The 15,916-nt window shown below is 50.2% G+C and overlaps 1 protein-coding gene across 1 annotated transcript in view; it reads right to left on the reverse strand.

Annotated features, from left to right (window-relative positions):
• CCNY (cyclin Y) overlaps nucleotides 1–15,916 on the reverse strand; it is a 101,551-nt gene that overhangs the window by 32,636 nt on the left and 52,999 nt on the right. The gene's annotated exons all lie outside the window — the stretch shown is intronic.

Consider the following 15,916-nt stretch of genomic DNA (forward strand, 5'->3'; position numbering starts at 1 on the left):
CGGTAGCACAGCGCGTTAAACGCAGGTGGCGCAAAGCACAAGGACCGGCGTGAGGATCCCGGTTCGAGCCCCCGGCTCCCCACCTGCAGGCAGGGGAGTCGCTTCACAGGCGGTGAAGCAGGTCTGCAGGTGTCTGTCTTTCTCTCCCCCTCTCTGTCTTCCCCTCCTCTCTCCATTTCTCTCTGTCCTAAATAATAACAATGACATCAACAACAATAGAAAACAACAAGGGCAACAAAAAGGGAAAAATAAATATAAATAAATAAAAAATAAAAAAAACAGATCTCCCCTAACCTTAGCTATAGAGGCTAATCAAGTCAACAACTAAAGGAAAGAAGAGAGAGGGAGGGAGAGAGAGAGAGAGACATGATAGTGGTGACGGTCATCATACACACACTGGAGATAATGAACCGGCTCACAGCCACCCAGACTCACTCTCAACTAACCTTCCAAGCAAGACTTCACCTGATTTACTGAGCTCCTGGCCTGCCCCTGAGGGGCTTGGTTAAAGAAACACCTATTGTATCTGAAATCTTATTTCAACTATCTGCCCCCTCTTCACAGCTGGGAGTGTCAAGAGTTCTGATGATAGAAAGAAAGAAAAAAAAAAAAACTGACGAAAGAGACTTATTTTTTTCACGCTTGTTTCAACTTGAACTAAATAAAAGTTAGACCAGAAATTTCCTAGTGAATTTAACCTTTACAAGGTAACTTCCTGCTCAAACTGTTCTACTTTGACCTTGTTATTTAATGTAAATAAAAATGAAAGGGCTAGGTACCAAATACGCCATTCAGTTACAGGGTGGGCTCTGGACACATGCATCCAATGGCGACACACAGCTGTGATCAACGCCGGAAACCCCCAAAACCTGAAACCCGAGTTTTCTGCGGGACCCCACCAGTGGAGAAGAGTTAAGCTGCTGGCCTTGGAGCGACACCATGACCGGACCCCAGCTCTGTGGGGAGAGCCAGCATGTGAATCCCTTACTACCAGTCCAGTTTCTTTAGGATCCACTTTATCTATTGGCATTTAGTTGGTGATCACTCTGACACTCACACTATTATAATGTTTTAGGAGAAAAGGCTTCACACCTTTACAGGGTCTGTGGGTGTGTGCAGGATTCAACACACACACACCACACACACACACACCACACACATACTCTCACACACACACACACACACACACACACACACACACACACATACCACACACACCACACACACACATACACTCACACACCACACACATGCACACACATCTCAACATACACACACACACCACACACACACATACGCACACTCACACACCACACACATACTCTCTCACACACACACATACGCACACTCACACACCACACACATACTCTCTCACACACACACATACCACACACACTCACACACACCACACACATGCACACACATCACATCACACACACACTCTCACACACACCACACACACACACACCACATGCACACATATCACACCACACACACATTCACACACATTCACACACACACACTCACACAAACACACTCGCACACTCACACACACACACTTTCTTGAGTTCTCCCTGGAACTTGGGTTTTAGATTTGTATGGGACACCAGGAAGTTTCCACACGAGAAAAAAAAGAAAGAAAGAAAGAAAGAAAGAGAGAAAGAGAGAGAGAGAGAGAGAGAGAGAGAGAAAGGGAAAGGGAAAGGGAAAGGGAAAGGGAAAGAGAAAAAGAAAGAGAAAAACCTCAAAGCAGCTTCGATTTCTGCCCACAAAGTCTACAGTGCTGCTCAGGAAACCCAAGACCATCTGACGACTCCTGGTTCAAAGTGCGCTCAAAAGTCCGGACCTGTCCAGAGGCGAGGCACGTGTCCGTGCGCTTCCAGGACGTCCTTGGGGAAAAGGATTCAAGGGGGCCGGTGGTGGCGCACCTGGCTGAGCACACATTACAGTGCGCAAGGACCCGGGTTTGAGCCCCCGGCCCCCACCTGCAGGGGGGAAAAAAATCTCTGCACGTGGTGAAGCGGGGCTGCGGGTGCCTCTCTACTTCCCCTTTCCCCTCTCAATTTCTGGCTGTCTTTACCCAATAAATAAGTAAAGATGTTTTAAAAATGATAAAAATAATTTTAAAAAAAAGACTTAACCAACCTGTGGAAGACAGATAAAGGGAAGAGCACTGGGGCTACCTGCCCGAGAGTCACAGGTGGCAGAGTGGTGCCCCTGCTCTCTCTCTCTCTCTCTCTCTCAGTAATTATCTTTTTAAAGCAGTTAAAACAATAGGCTAATTTGCATTCCCTGATTCTAACCCACACTTAGGCTCCGCTGCTAGAGAATCAAAAGAAATCAAACAGAAATCCAAAGAGCTAGACGGAGGCGACCCAGGCACAGAACCTGGCCTAACTGTGCAAGGTGGCGGGCGTGAGGCTCCCTGCTGGCCGAGCCCAAGCCGGAGAGCAAAGCCCCTCAGCCTGGAGAGAAGTGGGGTCGGCAGGACACGCGGGCCCTTCAGGAGGCCCGCACTCTCCCCAGTCACGCAAAATGCACCTGCGGCCTCCCTCTGATTTGGAGCCTCCAGTCTGGTGTGTCGGGGCTGCTGCTTGTACCAGAGAGGAAGCAGGCCCCACACTGCGGCCTGGGGAGAAGCCACAGCCCAGGGTGCCCGATGGGGCGGGTAGCTTGCAGGAGCAGAAACCCACTGGGCTTGGCTCGGTGATGCTTCGTCTGAGCAGCAAGGGTCAAGAGACGCCCCTGTGGTGTGTGGCACCAAAGTCAGGGACTCTGGGGTGAGTGTGGGCGGGGAGGGCTCAGGTCCTGGAACAGGATGGCAGAGGAGGGCCGAGTGGGGGTTGAGTTGGTATGTGGAAAACTGGGAAATGTTACTTACACGGGTACCAACTACTGTCGACTGGAAACCGTTAATTCCCCCAATAAAGAAATTAAAAAAAAAAAAAGACATCCATGGAATCGTGACCTTAATCTGAGAGACGGTGAACTTCACTGCTTAAAGTCAGCTGTGATGAACCCCGTGGACAGACAGTTCCTGGGGATTTCGACTTCGCAGGGACCTCTAAGGAAAGCAGGTCTTAGGTGGCGGCGAACCCGGTTAAGTGCACACATTACGGTGTGCAGGGACCCAGGTTCAAGCCCCTGGTCCCCACATGCAGGGGTGAAGCTTCAGGGGTAGTGAAGCAGGGCTGTTGACCATCTCTCTGTCGCTCTCCCTCTCCTTCTCCCCCTCACCTCTCAACTTCTGTCTCTATCCAATAATAAGTAAGAATGGTTTAGGGGCCAGGTGGTGGTACACCTGGCTGAGTGGACCACTGCCCAGCCCCCCCACTGCAGCAAAGCAAAGGATTCTGGGAAAGAGGGGGCAGAAGGGAAGGGGTGGAGTGGGCCTTGGGGGGGTCCTGGTGCACAGTGGTGAAAATGGACTCAAGCTGGGAGTGAGAATGCTTTGCAGACAGCCGTCACGGGAGACGAGAACTTGTGCTCATGTAGCAGAAACCACATGCAAGCCATTAAGTGATTGGCAAAACTCTTTTTCACCTAAATTTCAAAGGCATCTTCAATGATACAAATCTCCCATCATCAAGAAGACTAAACCAAAAACAAACCAATGGGACTACATCAACTTAAAAAGCTTCTTCGCAGCAAAAGATACCACCACCCAAACAAAGAGACCCCTCACAGAATGGGGGATCTCTACATGCCATACATTAGACACGCGGCTAATAACCAAAATACATAAAGAGCTCATCAAACCCAACCAACAACAAGAAAACAAATAACCCCATCCAAAAATGAGAGGGTATGAGCAGAATATTCACCAAGGAAGAGATCCAAAAAGGCCTACAAACATGAAAGAAAATGCTCCAAGTCTTTGATTGTCAGAGAAATGCAAATCAAGACAACAATGAGATACCACTTCACTCCTGTGAGAATGTCATACATCAGAAAAGGTAACAGCAGCAAATGCTGGAGAGGGTGTGGGGTCAAAGGAACCCTCCTACACTGCTGGTGGGAATGTCAATGGGTCCAACCTCTGTGGAGAACAGTCTGGAGAACTCTCAGAAGGCTAGAAGTGGACCTACCCTATGACCCTGCAATTCCTCTCCTGGGGATAGATCCTAAGGAACCCAACACATCCATCCAAAAAGATCTGTGTACACATATGTTCTTGGCAGCACAATGTGTAATAGCCAAAACCTGGAAGCAACCCAGGTGTCCAACAACAGATGAGTGGCTGAGCAAGTTGTGGTCTATACACACAATGGAATACTACTCAGCTGTAAAAAATGGTGAACAGAAAGGGAAACTCAAAGCAGGATCTGACTGAGTTTGGAGCAGTGCACCAAAGTAAAAATCTCTGGGTGGAGGGTGAGGGTGGATGTTCAGCTTCACGGGGGGGGGGGGGATGGGATGCGACACAGTCTTTCGATGGTGGGAATGGTGTTCATATACAGTCCTATTAGTTTGTACTCATATAAATCACTATTTAATTAATATTGAGAGGGGGGAAATTGTATAAAAAAATGGTGAATTCACCTTCTTCATTCCATCTTGGATGGAGCTTGAAGATACTATGTTCAGTGAGATCAGTCAGAAACAGACAGATGAATCTGGGATGGTCTCACTCACAGGCAGAAGTTGAAAAACAAGATCAGAAGAGAAAACACTCAGCAGAACCTGGACTGGAGTTGCTGTATTGCACCAAAGTCAAAGCCTCTGGGCTGGGGGGAGGGTTCAGGTCCTGGAACAGGATGGCGGAGGAGGACCTAGTGGGGGTTGTATTGTTATGTGGAAAACTGAGAAATGTTATACATGTACAAACTACTGTATTTACTGTTAACTAAAAACCACTAGTCCTCTGATAAATTTAAAAAAAAAAACAAAAACCCAACACTACTAGAAGACTTGTTATACCTATTTGAATTCACAACTTAAAACTCTTCTCCCTCTGGGTCCTGATGGGAGTATGGATGAAAATTCTTTATGGGGAGAGTTGGGCGGTAGCGCAATGGGTTAAGCGCACGTGGCGCAAAGCACAAGGACTGGCAGAAGGTTCCTGGTTTGAGTCCCCGGCTCCCCACCTGCAAGGGAGTCGCTTCACAGGTGGTGAAGCAGGTCTGCAGGTGTCTCTCTTTCTCTCCCCCTCTCTGTCTTCCCCTCCTCTCTCCATTTCTCTCGGTCCTATCCGACAATGACATCAATAACAACTACTACAACAATAGAAAACAACCAGGGCAACAAAAGGGAAAATAAGTAAATAAAATATTTTTTAAAAATTAAAAAAAATTCTTTATGGGGTGCAGCAGGTGGGAATTCTGTCGTCTGTAATTGCTTCTCCACTGGACATGGACACCCATGACCTCGGGAGAACCAGTAGAGGGACACAGAGCTCTGGTGGTGGGAACAGTGTAGAATTATACCCTTGTTGGCTCATAATTTTACAAATCAATATTTAATCAGCAGTAAAAAAAAAAAAAAAAGGCCTTGGGAGAACAGTACCACTGGGTAGAGCTATTTAAAGACCACATACAGGGACAGGGAGAGAGCCCTCCAGGTAGAGCGCACACCTCATCGTGTGTGAGGCCCTTGGCTGCAGCCTCAGCCCCAAACGGGAGCACCACAGAGGGAGGCAAGGCGGTGTGTATCTCTGTCTCTAAAGAAAATTTTCAAGTCAATTTTTATAAATTTAACATTTATTTTAATAGAATGAGCACCCTGAAAACCAGATCAGAGGACATCATCTAAAATCAAACACAGAAGGGCAAAGTTAAAATATTTCAGATGAAAAACTCCAAACAATAGTGGTTCTGCATTCCATAGCCAGTGAAGATAAAGAAGAAGAAGAAAAAAAAAAACAAAAAATTCTTAGCAGCCCTTTTTAGATTTACAAGGGCTGTCTACCCAAAATATACAACAGTCCTCATACTGAATGAAGCAACATCAGGCACGTTCTCCGCAGGCCAAGACTGAGCACGGCTACCTTGGGCACTACACGAGACTGGGGGGGGAAAAAATAAAAGGAATTTATTGAGATTGCAAAGATATAACTCTCTCCTGCATAAAAGCATCCACTAAAAGAAAGGAAGAAACACACACACACACACACACACACACACACACACACACACACAAACCCAAGAGGCAGCTCACAGGTCTGTTGGAAGGACAAACAGGAGAAATGGACACAGAGAAACCCATTTCATCTCTCCACCTTGGCAACGGCATTTAGCTGAAGGAATGGTGCCCACTGTCCCTGTACCTGGAGGGTGTCAGACAGCAGCTGGGCCTTTCTGGCCTTTGGGACAACTAGGCTGTTTCCTGTCTGTTGTCCTTGCCCCACTCTGAGAACCTGAGCCTCATGGAGCTGTGTCTTAATGGCAAGCGATGAAAGGCTGCCACTGACTTTCACCAAACTCGAATGCGTGCGTGGGAGCCCAGATGCAGAGGATGCCAGCGGTTTCTAGAGAGAGCTAGTTGTGTGCGCAGCGCATGAACGGGCACTTGGCCTACACCTGCCCACCGCCCGTACCAGGCGCTGGCATGCGATTATCGACTGCCCTTGGCGTCACGTGCTGCACAGTGGCCATGACAGGCAAGCTTCCTGCTCCAAGAGTTACCAACCTGAGTCCTGCTAGCTTGAAAGATGGCCACTCTGCCGGTTAGAGTGCCTACTGAAATCTAACCAAAGCATCACAGGTCTGCAAAGAGACTCTCATGCCTGAGGCTCCAAAGTCCCAGCTTCAAGTCCCTGCACCATCAAAAGCCAGAACTGAGGAGCGCTCTTGTAAAACAAAACAAAACAAAACACCAAAAATCCAAGGGCTCCCCCCGCCCAGGATATCTGTTTTATCCTAGCTTTACCCCCACTCCCAGTGGCCTCCCCCCACACACACCCCTACCCCCTTTATTTGATAGGACAGAGAGAAACTGAGGGAGGGAAGAGGGAGAGAGACACTGGTAGCACTTGCTTCACCACTTGTGAAGCTTCCTCCCTGCGGACAGGGAGTGAGGGCTTGAACCCAGGACCTTGTGCACACACGTGGACATGGAGCTTAGCCAGATGCATACCGCCTGGCCTCTGATGGTGTGAACTTTAAGCTTCAAATAGTCTATTATTTGCTTAAATCCACACATTTCTGAAGGAGCTTTTTTTTTTTTTTTTAATTTAATCGCTGCCTTTCCTTTCTCTCCAAGTTAAAGACGTGCTGCCAAGTTTAATCGGTTTTCTTAAACTATTTTTATACATCTTTTTCAAAGTTCTGCTTGGTGCAGAAGTGCGGGCTTCCTGAGGCGCTAGGCACGGTGACATGTTTCAGACTGCGCTCTCCTGTCTAGACCCAGGGCTGTCAGGCACTCGCTCTTCACTGCCTTCCACAGGCCTGTGCCTCCTTAGGGTTCGAGCACTAGCACATCACCAGATTCCCTTTCTGTCAGATTCAATAACGTGAAACTCCTGTCTGAATCCCTCTAGTGAAACGAGCTGCTTCGAGATCACGGCGGTCGGGGGGGGGGTCTCCATTTGCCGGGAAGACACCTTCAACTTTCAGTGCAGAGATGCTCAGCTGACGAAGGGAGCTGACTTTTTGGGGGGTATCCGTTTTCCCCAAGCACCCCGAAACCGTTCTCCTAGGGGATTCCCAGAATGCCATGTGTCTGTCTCTCCTGCTTTCCCCATCTCAAAGCTGCAGGCCTGGCGGGGGAGCCTGCATGGGGTGGGGCACAAGTGGTCACCCCCTTTTCAGCCCACCGGCATTCCCTCTGCTAGAAGAGACCCTACCCCATGACTGCATCTGGAGAAGATGCCAACAAGGGCAACTGTCACTGGTCATGCCAAAGGTCGGGCAGAAACATACCTCCGTGTCCCTCCCTCTCCCACCTCCTCTCTCCCTTTCTCTTCCCACGGGCCTCCTGCATTTTAGACAGCTGAGGGTCCAGATGGGAAGCTGAGGGTCCAGCACTCCCTTTGCTGTGTGCTGCCCACGCTGACCCCAGAGGAGAATCCCCAGGGCCAGGGGGCCTCCTGCCCGTTCACTGCTCCCTGATGCCCACAGCCCCTCCCCACATGGGGAGCATTAAGTGAGTACTGTGTCTAAGTGAAAGTCCTCTCCTAGCAATTACAGAAGCCACCCTCTGCACCCCATGAAGATCTGTGGTCCAGACTCCCAGAGGGATAAAGATCAGGGAAGCTTCCAATGGAGGTGATGGGACAGGGCGCTCTGGGGGTGGGAACCGTGTGAATTGTACCCCACTTATCGCACGATCTTGTTGATCATTATTAAATCACGAATGATGATTTTAAAAGAAGTTGAAAAATAACAAAACACAAAGAAGAACTTGGACTGGGTTTGGTGTGTTGCACCAAAGTAAAAGACTCGGAGGGGTGTGGTTCAGGGGCTCCGGTCCTGGAACATGATGGCAGAAGAGGACCTGGTATTGGGGGTTTAGTTGCTATATGGAAAACAGAAATGTCACACATGTACAAACTACTGTATTTTACTGTTGACTGTAAGTCATTAACCCCCCAATAAAGAAAAAAATGGTCAAAAAAAAAAAAAGTCCTCTCCTACACTTAATACCCGCAGTTGGGAATCTCTTAAAAGCAGATACATTCTAGGAAGAAAGTGCTAAGGGGCCGGGTGGTGGCGCACCTGGTTGAGCGCACATGTGATGGTCGGTGTACAAAGACTTGGGTTCAAGCCCAGGGAAGCTTTGTGACTGGTGAAGCAGGGCTGCAGGTGCCTCTCTCTCTCTCTCTCTCTCTCTCTCTCTCTCCCTTCCTCTCGATTTCTGGCTGTCTCTACCCAATCAATAAAGATAATAAACAGATAAAGAATGAGAGGGGGCCGGGTAGTGGCGCACCTGGTTAAGCGCTCACACTACAGTGCGCAAGGACCCGGGTTCAAGCCCCCTGGTCCCCACCTGCAGGGGGAAAGCTTCACAAGTGGTGAAGCAGGGCTGCAGGTGTCTCTGCCTCGCTCCCTCTCTATCTCCTCTTCCCCTTTCAATCTCTCTGTCTCTATCCAATAATAAATAAATGAAATAAAAAATAAAGACATAAGAAGAGTGAGAGAAGGAAGGAAAGAATGAAAGAAAGAAAGGAGAAAGGAAAGAGAAAGGAAGGAAAAAGGAAGGAAGGGAGGGAGGGAGGGAGAAAGTGCTAATGAGCTGCAGGAGTAGGAGGAGGCTGAGGTTCCTGCCGCCCTTCAGTGGCAAGGACTTGGCGAGGATGTGGCGGGCTGTACTCACGCATCCAGCAGGCCCACAGCTCTGAGTGTGCAGACAGGGGCCTGTCAATATGCTAGCGTCACCCAAAACCTCACGGTCGGTCTCCAAGAACACATCCCTCAGAGAACACAGGGCGTGACTTTCCTCCCAGTACTAAGGAAGGCACTGCTTCTGATCTTTATTTTATTTTGCCTCCAGGGTTATCTCTGGGCTCAGTGCCTGCACCACGAATCCACGGCTCCTAGGAACCATTTTCTTCCCCTTTTGCTGCCCTTGTTGTTTTATCATTGTTGTGGTTATTATTGTTGATGTCATTTTTTTAATATATTTATTTATTTTCCCTTTGGTTGCCCTTGTTGTTTAACATTGTTGTGGTTATTGTTGTCGTCGTTGTTGGATAGGACAGAGAGAAATGGAGGGAGATGGGGAAGACAGAGAGGGGCAGAGAAAGACAGACACCTGCAGACCTGCTTCACCACCTGTGAAGCGACTCCCCTGCAGATGGGGAGCTGGGGGCTCGAACCAGGATCCTTACGCCGGTCCTTGCCCTTAGCACGACCTGCGTTTAACCCGCTGCGCCACCGCCTGACTCCCGAGATTTCATTTTTAAGGCAGTTACTTTTATCAGCATCCCAAGAGGTTCAAGACCTGCCTCCCATCCCTTTTCTCTGTTTTGATTCCGATCAGTGTAACTCCGTCGCAGACAGGGGAGAAAGGTACCAACCAGCCTTTATGTCACCAGCGCCTTCCCGTGGGGAAGGAGAGGGAGCTATTTGCTTTCATGGCTAGAGCTGTCCAGGAGAGCTAGTCGGAAGGCTCCCTTCGAGGCAACAGAAGGTGTGGACCATCCAAGCCTTCTGAAAAGTCTGCAGGGAAAACAGCCGTTCTGACATGCTGTTCCCGGTGGCTCCCCTGGCCTTCATCCTTTGGAGAAGCTGAAAGTGACATGTCTGTGTCCTCCGCAAAGAGCTGCCTGTCCCTCATTCGGCTCCTTGGCAGAATTCTTTCCGCAAGGAAGATGAGGCAAAACAAGAAAGTCAGGAAGCAGCCTGACGTCACCCCGGCACAGAGACGCCCCCAGGAGCCCTGCACACATGGTGGCCCCTGGCATCTCTGTGGGCTAGTGCCAGCCACACGGGGCCAGGGAGGCCGCCCAGGTAGGTGTCTTTCTTTTTCTCTTTTCATTAGACGCTGGATAAGACTTTTATGATGCACGTTTTACAGATGGCACTGATTGTTGATGCTGGTATGTTCATAAGTTGCCCAAAGTCATGTATTAGCTACTTTGGTTTTATAGTCCAAGCTTTTTAAGTGTTCATTTTGCTTTTTTTTTTTTTCTTTATTGGGAAATTAAGGGTTTATAGTCAACAGTAAAATACAGTAGTTGGTCCGCTTTCCACATCACACTCTAACCCCCCACTAGGTCCTCCTCTGCCGTCATGTTCCAGGACCTGAACCCCCCCCCCAGAGTCTTTTACTTTGGTGCAGTACCCCAACTCCAGTCCAAGCTCTGCTTTGTGTTTCCACGTCTGATCTTATTTTTCAACTTCTTTGAGTGAGATCATCCCACATTCATCCTTCTTTTTTTCTGGCTTATCTCACTTCCCGTAATTCCTGCATTTCCTCTCCTGGGGATAGTCTAAGGAACCCAACACACTCACCCAAAAAGATCTGTGTGCACCTGTGTTCGTAGCAGCACAATGTGTAACAGCCAAAACCTGGGAGCAACCCAGGTCAACAACAGAAGAGTGGCTGAGCAAGCTGTGGTCTCTATACACGATGGAATATGACTCAGCTATTAAAGATGGTGACTTCACCTTCTTCACCCCATCGTGGAGTTACATCTCAGGTGGCTGAGAGTATCTCCCTCCACCCACCAAAACCTTGAGCACAACTTGTCACACACCCCATTAGTGGCCAGACCCACCGGCTTCTTGGCGTTTCTCCCCTGCTCCCTGTCCATGGCTGCTCCCTGGGCTGGAGTCCCCTCACACCCTGTGCGTCTGATCCGACATGAAATTTAAAAAGCGACCTTAGTGGCCGAGTGGAGAGGTTAGTCTGTATTTCCCGTCTCACGCTGCAGCCCGAATGACAGAGGTGCGTGCACATGGCGCAGACACGCTGCCATGAAGCAGCCGGACAGTCACGGAAATGGACCCCACAAGTCCGAACAGCAGGCTGCCCACGACACGACCAGTCGTCGGGACTCCCCGTCCTCTCCTCTCGGACAGGCTCCCCCCTTTCCCCACCTGTCCCCAGTGGCCATCGGTGCAGGGTCCGAGAGAAAAACGATTGAGTACACGGGACAAAACGTCCGCCTGGGATGGTCCCGGAAGGCTTTGCTACCCGAGTTATTAAGAAGTGTGGCAGCTCGTGGTCCGGGAGCTGGTGCAGTGGATAAAGCATCGGACTCTAAGCATGAGGTCCTTAGTTCAGTCCCTGGCAGCACATGTACCAGAGTGATGTCTGGTTCTTTCTCTCTCTCGCTCTCGCTCTCCCCTCCTATCTTTCTCATTAATAAATAAAATCTTTAAAAAAAAAAAAAAAAGAGTGTGGAAGCTGTGGGATTCCATGCTGCTTTGCAGGGGGGGAGCTGGAGGGGACTCGTGAGGGGAGCACAGGCTGAGGCTCAGCCAGGCCTGGCGTCTGTGGGGTGGACACAGGGGGCTTAGAGGGGGCGTTCGCCACTGGCCGGCCGAGGCCGAGTGGGCAGAAGGTGCTCTCTGGCTGTGTCTCGCACCCGGGCCCTTCCCTGGGGTGGGCCAGCAGTCAAGCGCTGAGCTTCCCTGTTCTGGGGGGGGGAGGGAAACAGGAGCCCCCAGCCTGCCTCCAGCTGACAGGCTCGGCTCCGTGTGACCAGTGGGACCTGTCTGTGAGGGTCTCCGGGGGGGGGGGCAGCTCAGGGTGGGTTTCCCTGCATGATAAAATCCCCTGCTCCGGCAAGACCCACTCTGAAAGGTCTCCTGGGCTCGGCTCGGCTTGGCCTTTGGTTTGGTTCCATCCTGCTATCAGAAAACGCCTGCGTTAATCACTCATCTCTTGGTTATTTTAAGAAGAAATGGAAAATTACCACCTCCTCCTGAGTCTGAGGCTCGGTAGCACTTATCGTTTTCCAAGCACAGGTGCGTGCGCGCGCACACACACACACACACACACACACACAGAGAGACACTCACACACACACACACACACACACACACACAGTCACACACACTGACACACACACACAGACAGATACACATGCACACTCACACACACACACTGACACGCACACTTACACACTCACACACACAGACACACACATTCACACACAGACACACACTCACACAGACACAGACACACGCAGACACACACACACAGACACACGCACAAATGCATGCACAGATACACACAGACACACACAAAGACACACACACACATGCACACACACAGACACACACTGACAGATACACACAGACATACACACACACGCAGACACTCACACACACACACACACAGAGACACACTCACACACAGACACACACACAGACATACACACTCACACACAGAGACACACACAGAGACACACACACACACACGGCCTAAGAATGCCAGCTCTGAGCCTACCAAGCAAAAGCACCACACCTGCCAAGGTGCAAAGGGGCAGACGGCTTCCTCGTCTCGCTGTCCCATCCGCCTCTTACAGGGAAGGAGACGGGCGGGCAGGCGGCTTACTCCCCAGGTTCAAACAATGCACGGGCTGTGCCCACTCCTGTGTGGGTGCTGCCTTTGCTTGGGGTAAAGACCCCCCGCAGCCCTGCCTCTGACTCCTGTGCCAGCCAGAGGCTGGCGACCCCGTGAGGAGCCTTCACCCAATGGTCCTTTGGCGAAAGAAAGAGACTACAGCTCTCAATCCGCTGTTTCCTTTCTTTTATAAGATGCATTTGAGGGGCCGGGTGGCGGTGCACCTGATGAAGTGCATGTGTTACCACACACAGGGTCCTGGGTTCAAGTCCCCGGTCCCCAGCTACAGGGGGAAAGCTTCACGAGTGGTGAAGCAGGGCTGCAGGGGTCTCTGTGTCTTCCCCTCTCTGTCTCCCTTTCTCAATTTCTCTCTGTCTCTATCCAACAATATTTTTTATTAAAAGAAAAAAAAAAAAAGGAAGGCAGGCTGGGTCTTTGCAGCTTTGTTCACCATCACTACTCCTTGAGCCCAGTGGGGTGTGTAGCACTAAGCAGGTCTCGGCAATCACTTAGAGAGGGAGGGAGGGGAAGAGACAGAGGAGGAGGAGGAGGAGGGGAGGAAGGGAGGGGGAGGAGAAGAGGGGGAAGTGGGAAAGGAGGGAAGAGGGAGGAGGAGTGGAGGAGGCAGGGGAAGGGACGAGGGAGGGGGAGGGGAAGAGGGAGGTAGAAGAAGGGAAGGGAGAGGAGAGGGAAGATGGAGGGGAGGGGGGAGGGGAGGGGAAAAGTAAGGAAGAGAGGGGGAGAGAAGAGGGAGGGAGGGTGAGCAGAAGAGGAAGGGGAGGGGGAGAGGGAGGAGAAGAGGGAAGGAGAGAAGGGGAGAGGGAGGAGAGGAGAGGAGAGGAGAGGAGAGGAGAGGAGAGGAGAGGAGAGGAGAGGAGAGGAAGAAGGAGGGGAGCGGGAGGGGAAGAGGGAGGGGAGCGGGAGGGGAAGAGGGAGGGACGGGACGGGACGGGAGGGCCCCACCAGGAGTTCCCCCCTCCAAAGTAGTCACCAAGTCAGCTACTAAGTGAGAGCAGCTCAGTTTGAAACAAGGTTGGCTGTCTGGCCCTGCCAGCCCAGGCTCTCCCCTGCTGGAACAGTGGCTAGAGCTGAGCTGAGCTGAGCTGAGCTGAGTAGCTGGGACAAGCGTCCTGCTGTCTGGGACTCAATGTGAGAGACCGTAGGGCAGCGCCCACACTGCTATCAGAGGCTATCCTCTGACTGAAGCCAGCGTACTGCACCCTGCTTCTTGCCAGCTATGTCCTCAGCGGCTCATTGCGCCCTATTCGGGTCCGACCGTCGGCTTCTGCTGAGCACACTGGGTAAGCCAGAGAGCAGAGGCCGCCCAGAGACCCGGCTCAGGGACCCCAGGCCTGGGAGCTCAGTGATAAATCTTTCAGACCAACCAGCTGCACCGCTGCTGCCAAACACCTCAGACCTCTTGGAACCTCAGAAATTAAGAATGTATATATTTCAGCCTAAATAGCCATAGAAATAATTGATACTCTTTTCACTGGCCTGTTGTGGGTAAAATCCAGAAGTGTTAGATGTGACTGGAATGGTGACCGCTGTGGCTTTTCCTATCGCCTGCTTCTAGACACAGATAAAGTTCTCACTATATGTACAGTTTCACTGGTAAAGGCTCCCGTCTTTTTGAGACATCATTTCATGTTCAGATCTTTCTTTTTTAATGTTTATTTAAAATTTATATAATTTTTATTGATAAAATGGAAATACTGACAAGACCATAGGATAAGAGGGGTACAATTCCCACCACCAGAATTCCATATCCCGTCCCCTCCCTTGATTATTATTATTATTTTTTTAATGAGAGAGAGAGAGAGAGAGAGACCAGCGCTCTGCTTAGCTCTGGCTGGTGGTGGCTCAGCCTCAGGCACAGAAGTCTTTTGCAGAACCACTTATCTCCCCAGCCCCGCGGGTTCATGGTGACTGCAAAGCCGTGTGTATTTCTAAGGACTTCTAAGGACAGGTTTTCTAGCCTGTGAAGGAAACCTGCCTTGAACTTGGGTGGGAACCTGCTAATATCAATAGTTTTTCCAGACCTAATCTGTAAGCTTAGCACTTCTCCTGTAAGGTGTAACTTTTAAAATGCCAACAAAGGCAATAAACAGGACTCTACATCTCTCACCAGCAAAGCAGGCAGCAGGCAGCCAGGAGCTACCCAGAGGTGACGAGAATCTACAAACAAGCTGGCAGCACCTTCCAGAAACTCCGAGGGACCACATCACGAGGATGGGCCCAGCTCTGCTCCATCCTGACTCTCGGGTCCCCGGGGAGCCTGGGCTATAGAACTCCTGTTCTGGAAGCCTCATGTCCAAAACGGACAGCCTAGGTGACAAATACCCTCACTGTCACGTTCTGAGTGGAGGAAAGAGAAAGAGGAGTGATGTCCAAGGCCTCTGTGAAGACATGAAGTACCGCCTGAGGATCTAAAAAAGTCTCCTGTGTCTGCGTCGCCCACAGGACAGTCACAAAGTACGTTGGGGGCACACACGCGTCAGCTTTCAGTGGGGCTTTCCAAAGACCTTTGCTGTGAAAGCCAAGAGTACTTACATCTTTAGTATCTGTCATTATTTACTGGATAGAGACAGCCAGAAATTGGTAGGAAGAGGGGGAGGGGGCAGAGAGAAGGAGAGAGAGAGACCTGTTGCCCTGCTTCAACTCTTGTGAGGTTTTTCCCCCTGCGGGAGGGGGGACCAGGGGCTTGAACCGCCAGCCGGCTCCGGTCTATTATTCAATATAAGCCACTGAAGCACAGAACATTTAGAAGTAAAGACCCACTTTCTGAAGCTCAAATCCTTCAGGCAAAAAAAAAGTATATATGGAACGAAAAAAAAGAGAGAGAGAGAGAGGAGATGGTAAGCAAATACACAAAGTGTAAACAGCTCATGATTACAGGTGAAGAATGTTCTTCTGTTCCGACTTGTAAATCTGAAATGCTGCAAGTGAACAACTAACGAGC

Source organism: Erinaceus europaeus, chromosome 6 (assembly GCF_950295315.1).
Source record: "Erinaceus europaeus chromosome 6, mEriEur2.1, whole genome shotgun sequence".
Taxonomy (NCBI): domain Eukaryota; kingdom Metazoa; phylum Chordata; class Mammalia; order Eulipotyphla; family Erinaceidae; genus Erinaceus; species Erinaceus europaeus.